Source organism: Vulpes lagopus, chromosome 5 (genome assembly GCF_018345385.1).
Source record: "Vulpes lagopus strain Blue_001 chromosome 5, ASM1834538v1, whole genome shotgun sequence".
In the NCBI taxonomy this organism is placed as follows: Eukaryota; Metazoa; Chordata; class Mammalia; order Carnivora; family Canidae; genus Vulpes; species Vulpes lagopus.
This window is the reverse complement of record NC_054828.1, coordinates 81,045,815-81,055,832: the sequence shown is the minus strand read 5'-3', so window position 1 is coordinate 81,055,832 and position 10,018 is coordinate 81,045,815. Positions and strand designations below refer to the sequence as shown.

The 10,018-nt window shown below is 40.8% G+C and overlaps 1 pseudogene; it reads left to right on the top strand.

Annotated features, from left to right (window-relative positions):
- The first annotated feature begins 8,306 nt into the window (after positions 1-8,306).
- Positions 8,307-9,715, top strand: LOC121491833 (annotated as a pseudogene).
- Positions 9,716-10,018: the final 303 nt, after the last annotated feature.

The following is a 10,018-nucleotide window of genomic DNA, read 5'->3' as shown; positions in this document are numbered from 1 at the left end:
TTGACCAATGAGAGAGCAGCGACCAAAGGGTACATTCTTCTCTCCTCCCCTGGGCAGATTGTTCTGAGATGAATTGCTTTGCTTAGCCTCCTTGAAGATGTCCTGTGGGACCCAGCTGTCACATTTTACAATACTATGGTCATTTGGAAAACATATTCCCTTAGGTTTGCTCTCCCTACTTCTATACCTTACCTCCTCTTCCCTCATGTATGCTTCCCTGGGATTGCATTCCTTTAAGCTATGTTTTCCAGGGAACTGGGCCAAGGCAGTAGGTGATAAGTGCTGCAGAAAAATAAAATTTAGAGTGGGTAAAAGGTGGTGTCAGGTGTGCTGGTGACGGGTTGCAGTTGTCAGCAGTATTGTCAGTATTGGCCTTGTTGAAAGGTAATATTTGAGCAAAGAAAGATTTGAAGGTGAAGAAGTTGGCTACTGTGGGCAAAGGGCATTTGGGGAGGGGAGTGGAGGGAACAGCCGGTGCCAAGGCACCCAGGCAGAATGTGGCACGCGTGGCCACGGCACAGTAACGAGTCAAGGGTGGCTTTGGATCGTCAGAAGGAAAGTTGCAGGATGTGAGATCAGAGGGATAGTGGGCAGGAAGGAGGGTCATCTTATGAACTGCTGATCACTATAATGGCTTGAGCTTTTACTCAAGTGACATGGGAACCTGTTCTGGATTTTGCACAGTGGCATAACATGGCACCTCCAAGTGCCTGATGAATGGCACAATGCTTGGCACATAGGAGGCGCTCACTCAATGTTTGTGGACTTGAAGGAAGACATGCAGGTGATCTTCCACAGATCCTGCTCTGGAGCAGTGCCCTGCAAAGGGTCCCCCAGCCACATAGAAGGCTAGAGCCTGACTCGGACGTTTCTAACCCAGAGTTGAAAACAGATGGAAATAAAATGCCAGCATTAATCCAAAAAGCATGTGGAAGAAAGATCAAATGGGAGAAGAGAATGAATATGTTTTCAGAGGAGCTGTATGCTTCCTTCAGAACGAGATTTGTGGGAAGCCAGCCGAACCACCCTTGTGCCTCGTGGCAGAAAGTGGGTTTTTGGCTGTATCTGGGTAGTTGGGAGAAGTGCATCCAACTTCCTGACACCCTAGCAGTGAGGGAAGGGCTCTCTACTACCAGCCAAGTGAGTCCTGTGAGCTTTGACTTGTGGGAAATGTACCCAATGAAGTGTTTCATGGTTGGCTCTATGAAATTCCTTTAGCAGGGTCATTTTAGGTTTGAGTTCTGTGGATCATACACTAGTGTGTGTGGCTGGCTCCTTTCCCACCCATCATGGCTGGCTGAGGTCAGGAGTGTCAGGAACAAGAAACCTCCATATGCATCCTCATTTTTTCTAGGGCTTTTCTTCTTCCCTTTGCTCCTTCCTTTTGTCTTCACTTCTAAAAGATTTTGAGTGTCAAAGGAGAAAGAGTCTGGGCTGGTGGCTGCAGAGTTAGAACTTTTAGAGCATAGATAAAGCAACAGGTCAGTGGGAGCATCTCCAACATCCTCTCTAAAAAGCAAGAATAACTGCTTCCAGAGAGCAGAAAAGAAGGGAAGTGTAACAACATGGATCCTTTTATTCTGGGGGCAGTGGGTCGGATGGGGGCGGGGGATGGGGTGTTTTAGAATCTGAATTTGATATGATATTGATGATTTATTTTAAGGAAATCTGGAGACTTATGTCTAGGCCAAGGAAAATTGGGCTCTTGGTCAAGAATCATGTATGTCAATCTTCCTAATCACCTTATTTTGATGCGCAGCTACCCCTCAGTTATGCTGCTGGGAGAAAAGGCAAAGCCCAAGGATTCTTAAGTATTTTCCAACCAAGGCCACATAAATCTTTGGAAACTAGGATAGATTGTTTAGTATCTAGTAAGGGAAGACACTGAGACTTGGGAGGGTCAATAAAACATGTGTCTGCAGAACATATGGGAACCTTACAAGTGGGAGCAGTCAGTTGGGCAAGAGCAGGTCTCACAGCTTCATAAGAAGTTTTGCCATTGCCCAGATGGGCAGCTGGGGCCGTGGGGTCTAGCTGTTCATGGGCATGCCTCTAGATGTTAACCTGACTTCCTTAGTATCCAGAGGAGCATATCATAGCCAAAATATGTATGGCTATTGTTTTATTATGGTTTTTTTAATACCATGATTTGGTTTATAGAAATATTGGAAGGAGTATTTCAAAATTTAATTAATAAAAAACAATATAAAACCCCACTGCTACATCCTTGATGATGGGAAAACGAGTGGTACAGTTACTGTATAACTTATTATCTAGGGAGACACCAGTGAAAGTAGAGAAACTGTTCCGTTCTTCACTTTCTGCCCTATATCCCATCCCAGTCAGAACCCACAGGAGTGTAGGTTTAGGAATGACTTCTCTAGGCTACTTGACCCATTCCAGCTCTTCTGTGTGAGAACATTATTCTAAACCAGGGATGGCAAACCACATTCCACACACCAAACCCAGCCCACTGGCTGTACTAGTATGTGAGCTAAGAATGGCTTTTATGTTTTTAACTGAAAAAAAAAATCAAAGACAAATATTTTGTGGACATTTTATGAAATCCAAATCTCAGTGTCCAAAAACAAAGTTTTACTGAAACATAACTATGCTTCTTTATTTACCAGTTGTGCTAAGTGACACAAGATGCTAAGTGGCAGAGATGAGAAGTTGAGACAAAGAGTGAATGTCTCACAAAGTCTAATATTTCTTGTCTGATCCTGTGCACTCCTATGGCATTCAGGTTAGCAAGGGAACCTCTCACCTTTGACACTGTCTTTCTTCCCTTCATCCTTGACCCTTTGGTCACTTTAACAGTTTTTTTCCCACCTCTTCCCATGTCACTTTTCTCTTTTCTTTGGCACCACTGGTCAGCTAGTCACTTCTGTCTGCCATTGGATGGCAGGGAGTGGAGCTGGAGGTGAGGAATGAGAAAGCCAGAGCAGGAGAAGGAGGCTCTGCCCTTGTCTGGCCACAGCCTGGAGTCACCATAAGACCACCAGAGCTTTCATGCCATCAGGAGGGACTCTTTTCTTTTCTGGATTATAGTCTAGAAGAACTTCTGAATCTCTCTACTTTGAGCTTATGATAACCTCTCTTTATGCCTCAGGAAAGCAGGAGTTTGGGGGAGAAAACATAATCTATCTGGCACAAATACTTCCCTGTAATGGGGATGAGAATTTACAATGTAGAGGGCCGGTCAAAGGTTATACATTCTTATTGTTGACTGACCTTCTTTTGTGAACCCAACCTACACATTATGCTTGTCTTTGTTAATTCTGTTTCTTCCCCTGGGATCTGCCCTCTTTCTCCACCATGTCTTCTTCTTCTTTAAAGTTTAAAGGGCTGCTCAACTCCTCTCTCCTCTACTAAGCTTTCCCAGACCGTCTGTCACAAAATTTTTCTCAAAGCTTAAGAAAGTACTTCCTTTCTACTTCTCATCAGGCTCTTGGGATTGTTAGGAACTGTCTTCCATCTGGTTTCCATAACCATCATCTCCTTGTAAGCGATCTCTGTCTCAGTGCACACTCATCTGTCTTCTGAACCCCTAGAGGTGACCCTTACCTCCATCCTGGTTGTCCCATTCACACCTTTCCTCTACAGGGCTCTAGAGCCTTCATTTGAGCTGTAAAGCTGACCACCTTGACACCCACCTTCCTGGCTTTAAATTCTTCACTACCCTCTGGAGGTATATGAAGCCTCATTTGAGTTGGTTCCTACCTCCTTCGCCAGTCTCATCCCCTGCTTCAAATTCTGTGCTCTGGAAAAAAACCTACCTGTTATGTAACATGTCATTCCTTATATCTTGCTCTCTTCCTGGGATGCTTTTCTGCCACACACCCAGTCCCCTTTTTTTCTAACCAACTTCTGCTTATACTTAAAGGCTTAGTTCCAGGGCCAATGCTTCCAGAAATCCTTCCTAGACTTCCCTAATCTTCCCTTTCCAGTTGGGTGTATTTATCTATGCTTTCAAATGCCTAACTTTGTGATTATGTTCTCTGTGTTATATTGTATTTATCTGTTTTCATGATTGTTTCTTTCTGGTAAACTATGGTAAGGACTAAGTCCTATTTATCTTTATACCACTGGTTGTTCTTTTGGTCTCTGACTTATAAGAGGTTCATAATAAATGCTTATTGAGTTGGTAAAAAGATAGATGGTAAATCCCTTTAGAACAGGTGGTGTTTTATATGTTTGTATTCTAAGGACCTGGCTCAACATGTGTTTTTGCTGCTGCTAAGGATGATTCCACATTCCTCTTCTTTGGGTTAAAGATGTCATTGCAGACTTTTGGCCAAACCGGAGCCTCAGAGCAGGATCTGCAAGTCTACATGTCCTCTGACATGCTTCTTGGCTTATATTATATAATCATAATGATAAAGTAATTGCAGGTTGAGGGGTGCCTGGGTTGCTCAGTCAGTTAGGTGTCTGCCTTTGGCTTGGATCCTAATCTCAGGGTCTTGGGGTCAAGCCCTGCATCGGGCTCCCTGCTCAGTGGGGAGCCTGCTTCATGCTCTTCCTCTCCCTTTGCCCCTCTTCCCCTGCTTGTGTTCTCTCTCTCTGTCTGAAATAAATAAATAAATAAATAAATAAATAAATAAATAAATACATAAATTTAAAAATTATAGGTTGAGTGGTTGGTTTTTGTTTATTTAGTGTCCTAAGGCACAATCACTAATCTTTAGCATAACCCTGCAAAATTAATATTATTCTTTGCCAAAGAAACCGAGGCACAGAGAAGTTAAATAACTTTCCCTGCATTGTATAGTTAGTCATTGGCAAAACTGCCATTTGGATCCAGGTCTTCCCAGCTGCAAAACCTTTAATATTTCCATATTATCTCTTTTCCTACCTAGAATTTGTATTTTAGCAACATCAACAAAGCTATAAACTAATAGGAAGGAGAAAAAAAGAAAAGAAAGAAAGAAAGAAAGAAAGAAAAGAAGGAAGGAAAGAGAGAAAGAAAGAAGGAAATGAAGAAAGAAAATTTCAGCCACTAACTACCTTGGTACATGAAGAAAATCTAGCTGTTTAAATTTGTGCATGCTCTTGTCCTGTACCTGTCCATATGTGTACCAAGTGAACATGAGTAGACACATGCCATTTGTCTTTGTTTTTTTAACCCAACATTACATCAAAAACATTTTCTAATGTCTGGTCATAATTTTCAGAATTGTAACTTTAATTGTTTGTACTTTGTTTCTGATTTTGGTGTTACTAACAAGACTCTTCCAATCCAGCGAATTCTAGCACATCTTTATCCCTTATCCTGTCTATTCCTTGCTCTTGCATCTGGACTTTATTGATGACAGCTGTTAAGAGGTCACTGAACTTGGTGCCAGAAAAATTGGATGGAGGATGGAGTCCTGGATCTAACAGTAAATAGTTGTGTGACCTTGGGCAAGTCAAGTTCAAATTCCAAGCTTCTGCTTTGGTCTCCGAGCACCTTTAGGGCAGGAACTTTTTTATTTCTTTTTTGTAGGTCTTGTGTTTGGCACAGAGTATGAGATCAATACATGTTTAACAAAGACTCTCAACTTCCTCATCTGTAAAATTGGATAATTAAGCCTATTCCATAAGGATATGGTAATTAAATGAAGTTATATAAACACACACACATACTTACACATATATGTATCCTGCAGTTGTAAATCATGGAAATATAAGTTGGCATAACTATTATAATTGTTAGGTTTATACAATTCACAATGAAAGTCTATTCAATTATCTGGAAGAATAGTGAAACTCCTGACCAAATGTTGCATCTTCCATCCAGATGTTTGGCATCCTGTAGGCACAGTAGGCCACAGACTTAAAGGAATTATTACTCAGTGTTTATGTCAAATTATCTGTATTCCCTCTTCATGGTGTTCTCTGCTTTGACAACAGAGGCTGCATGTGCTTGACTTGCTGGGTACAGTACCATGCTCAGCCATGCCCTTAAAATGTGCTTTGGTATTAAAATGAAAGATGAGGAATGTTAAATGTTCAGGCCTAAGAGACATAGTAGTTTGCAAGAATTCATTCTAGTTAGTGAAGTCCTTTGCCTGGGGGTAGAAGCTGCTAGGATAGGTTGGTTTGCTACTTAAGGAAACAGACCAAGCGTGTGGGGGCAATTTTCCATTCTTCTTCAAGTATAAGGACAATGACCTTATAAAACATCAGGCAGTAGCATAGAAATTTGCTTTCTCTTGATTGCCATTTTCATGGAATATGTTTTTCCCTTTTAGTCTATAAGTGTTCTTAAAGCTGAAGTCTCTTGGAGGCAGCATATACTTGGGTCTATTTTTTTCTTTTTAAAAATATCTATTCAACCATGTCTTTTGATTAAGAATTAAGTCCTTTTACATTTAAAGTAATTATTGTTAAGTATGGACGTATTATTGCCATTTTGTTAATTGTTTTCTGGCTGTTTTGTAGTTCTTTTGTTCTTTTTTTCCTCTGTTGCTATCATCCTTTCTGTTTTGATGATTTTCTCCAGCAGGATGCTTGGATCCTTCCTTTCCTCTTTTGTGTATCTACTGCAGATTTTTGGTTTGTGGTTACTGTGAAGCCTACTTAAAACATCCTATACTTTTAACTGCCTATTTTAAGCTGATACAAACTATAAATGCATGTAAAAACTCTAAATTTTTACTCTTCCCCTACATTTTCTGTTTTTGATGTTTCAATTTGCATCTATTTATATTGCATATACACTAAAGAGTTATTGTAGTTTAGTTATTTTAATATCTTAGTGTTTTAACCTTTATACAAGGGTTAAAAATTATTTTCCTTCAACCATCACAATATTGGATTATTCTGAATTTAATTCTACCAGTGAGTTTTATACTTTCATATGTTTTCATGTTACTACTTAGCATGATGTCATTTCAGTTTGAAAAATTCCTTTTGACATTTTTTGTAACACTAGTCTAAGCCAATCTAGTGGTGATGGATTCCTTTAGCTTTTGTTTGTGTGGGAAACTATTTATCTATCCCTCCTTCAATTCTGAAGTACTACTTTGGCAGGTGAAATGCTCTTGGTTGGCAGTTTTTTTCTTCCAGGGTTTTGAATATATCATCTACTCTCTTCAATACCTGCAAGGTTTCTGCTGAAAAATATGCTTAGTCTTATGGGTTTTCCCCTGTATGTAACAAGTTGCTTTACTCTAGCTGCTTTTAAGATCCTCTCTTTGTCTTTAACTTGACACATTAATTATAATGTATCTTGGTGTGATTCTCTTTAGTTCTCCTTATTTGGTATTCTTTGGGCTTTATAGATCTGGATATATATTTCCATCCCCAGTTTAGAGAAGTTTTTAGCCATTTCTTTGAATAAGCTTCTATTCATTTCTTTCTCTTCTCCTTTTGAGACCTCTACAATGCATACATTAGTGTTCTAGAAGTCCTTTAAACTATCTTTACTCTTTTTCATTTGTTTCTTTGATTGGATGACTTCTAATGCCTTGTCTTTGAGTTTGCTGATTCTTCTGCTTGATCTAATCTCTTGTTAAATTCCTCTACTGAATTTTCCTTTCAGTTATTATATTATTTACCTCTATGATTTCTGTTGTGTACTTTTCAGTATTTTATCTCTTTCTTTAAATTCCTACTTTGTTCATGAATTGAACAAGTTTTTTAAGTCCTCATTCAGCATTTCCCATCTTACATTTACACACAGTGTGTTGCCTGAGTGGGCCTCCCTGACCACAGGGAATATATGTCAGGCACCAGGGTAAAATGGAAAGGGAGAGAAATCCATTGTGGAACTGAATCTGACTCTGGATTTTTCTGAGCATACCTCATTCAGTTATTCAACAGATATATATTGAGCTTCTTGCAAGTGCCAGAGATTTCCTAGAGGCAGCAATCCGGAGGCAAACTGCTTTCTGGGTTCATGGGTTAATGGAGCACACAGTAAGTACACCTCCCTGAGCCTCAATTCTCCTGTTGATGGAGTGTGGGTAACAGCAACAGCATGGAAACACTGTAAATGACCAGCAGCGTATGAGTGCATCATGGGGTTATGATATAAGCTTGAGAATTCTATACAGCAGTGCAAACATATGAACTAGAACTACATTTGTCAATATGGATGAGTAAGGTAAGTGAAAAAAGCACACTGGAGAAGTATACATTAGTAGGATTATCCATATAAAGTCTTAAAATGTGCAAAACAATAATATATTGTGGATACATCTCTTTGTAACAAAATCAAGAATTTATGCATGGGAATGATATATCAAATTTAGAAAAACTATTATCATGAGCTCTCTGGAGGACTCGGCAGCTTGGGTTGGAGGCAGGAGCCGACGGGCATGATGGACAAATATAAAGAAAACTGCATTGCAGGGCCTGTTAAGACTACAATTGCACTTGGTGATGGTCCAAAACGTGTTCTGGTGACTCAGCAAGTTCCTTCACAGAATCCGTTACCTGCAAATAGTGGCCAGGCCCAGCAGGTCTTGTGTCCTTCAAATTCTTCCCAGCGAGTTCCTCCACAAACACAAAAACTCGTCTCCAGCCATAAACCGGCTCCGAATCTGAAGCAGAAGCAATTGCAGGCAACTGGTGTCCCTTGTCCTGTCTCTAGGTCACTGAATAATACCCAAAAGAGTGAGCACCCCTCGTCATCAGCCCCTGGAAATAATTCTGAAAAGGAACTGGCAACAAAACAGAAAAATGAAGAATCAAAAAAAAAAAAAAAAGGCAATGGGCTTTGGAAGATTTTGAAATTGGCTGTCCACTGGGTAAAGGAAAGTTTGGTAATGTTTACTTGGCAAGAGAAAAACAAAGCAAATTTATCCTGGCTATTAAAGTATTATTTAAAGCTGAACTGGAGAAAGTAGGAGTTGAGCATCAGCTGAGAAGTAGAAATACAGTCCCACCTTAGGCATCCAAATATTCTTTGGCTGTATGGTTATTTCCATGATGCCACCAGAGTTTACCTAATTCTAGAATATGTACCTCTTGGAGCTGTCTACAGAGAACTTCAGAAACTGTCAAAGTATGATGAGCAGAGAACTGCTACTTATATCACAGAGTTGGCAGATGCCCTGTCTTACTGTCACTCAAAGAGAGTAATTCACAGAGACATTAAGCCAGAGAACCTACTCCTTGGATCAGCTGGAAAGCTTAAGATCGCAAATTTTGGGTAGTCAGTACATGCTCCATCCTCCAGGAGAACCACCCTATGTGGTACCCCAGATTACTTGCCCCCAGAGATGAATGAAGGCCAAATGCATGATGAGAAGGTGGATCTCTGGAGCCTTGGGGTTCTTTGCTATGAATTTCTAGTTGGGAAGCCTCCTTTTGAGGCAAGCACATACCAAGAGACCTATAAAAGAATATTATAGGTAAGACCTAATGAGAAATGATCCATTGCTTCTTGTAGAATGCTTATCAGCCTTAACATTGGCTGTGAGCTGAATATTCATACTGTTTCTCTAAGCTGCATTTTGTGACTGAACTTACTTCCAAGTTGAATTCACATTCCCTGACTTCGTGCTGGAGGGAGCCAGGGATCTCATTTCAAGACTGTTAAAACATAATCCCAGCCAAAGGCCAACTCTCAGAGATGTACTTGAATCACGGCTGTGATCAAGTGGATCACGGCTAACTCATCAAAACCATGTGGATCACGGCTAACTCATCAAAACCATCAAGTAGTCAAAAAAGCAAAGACTCAACTAGCAAACAGTTTAAGGATTGTGCAGGGGGAGAAATCTGAGAGGCAGGGCTGCTGATATTGCTGACGGCCTTCCCCTAAGGGAGGGTGCTGCAGAGAAAGGCCTACTGCGCAGGTGGGCCTCGTCCAACCCCCTCTGAGTCTACTTAAGTCAACAGTACGCTCAGGAGTGAAAGTGTAGCCACAGGAATCGTAGCAGTGTCACTAGTTTCACAATTTGGAGGTGAGGTTCACCTGGACCTCCCCACAGCCTGTTTCGAGTCAGGCCTTCTTGTGGAGGACCCACTCCGGGTCCTACTGCAGGGAGAGTGGCCACCTCGCCGTGACTCCATCAGTGAAAGACGC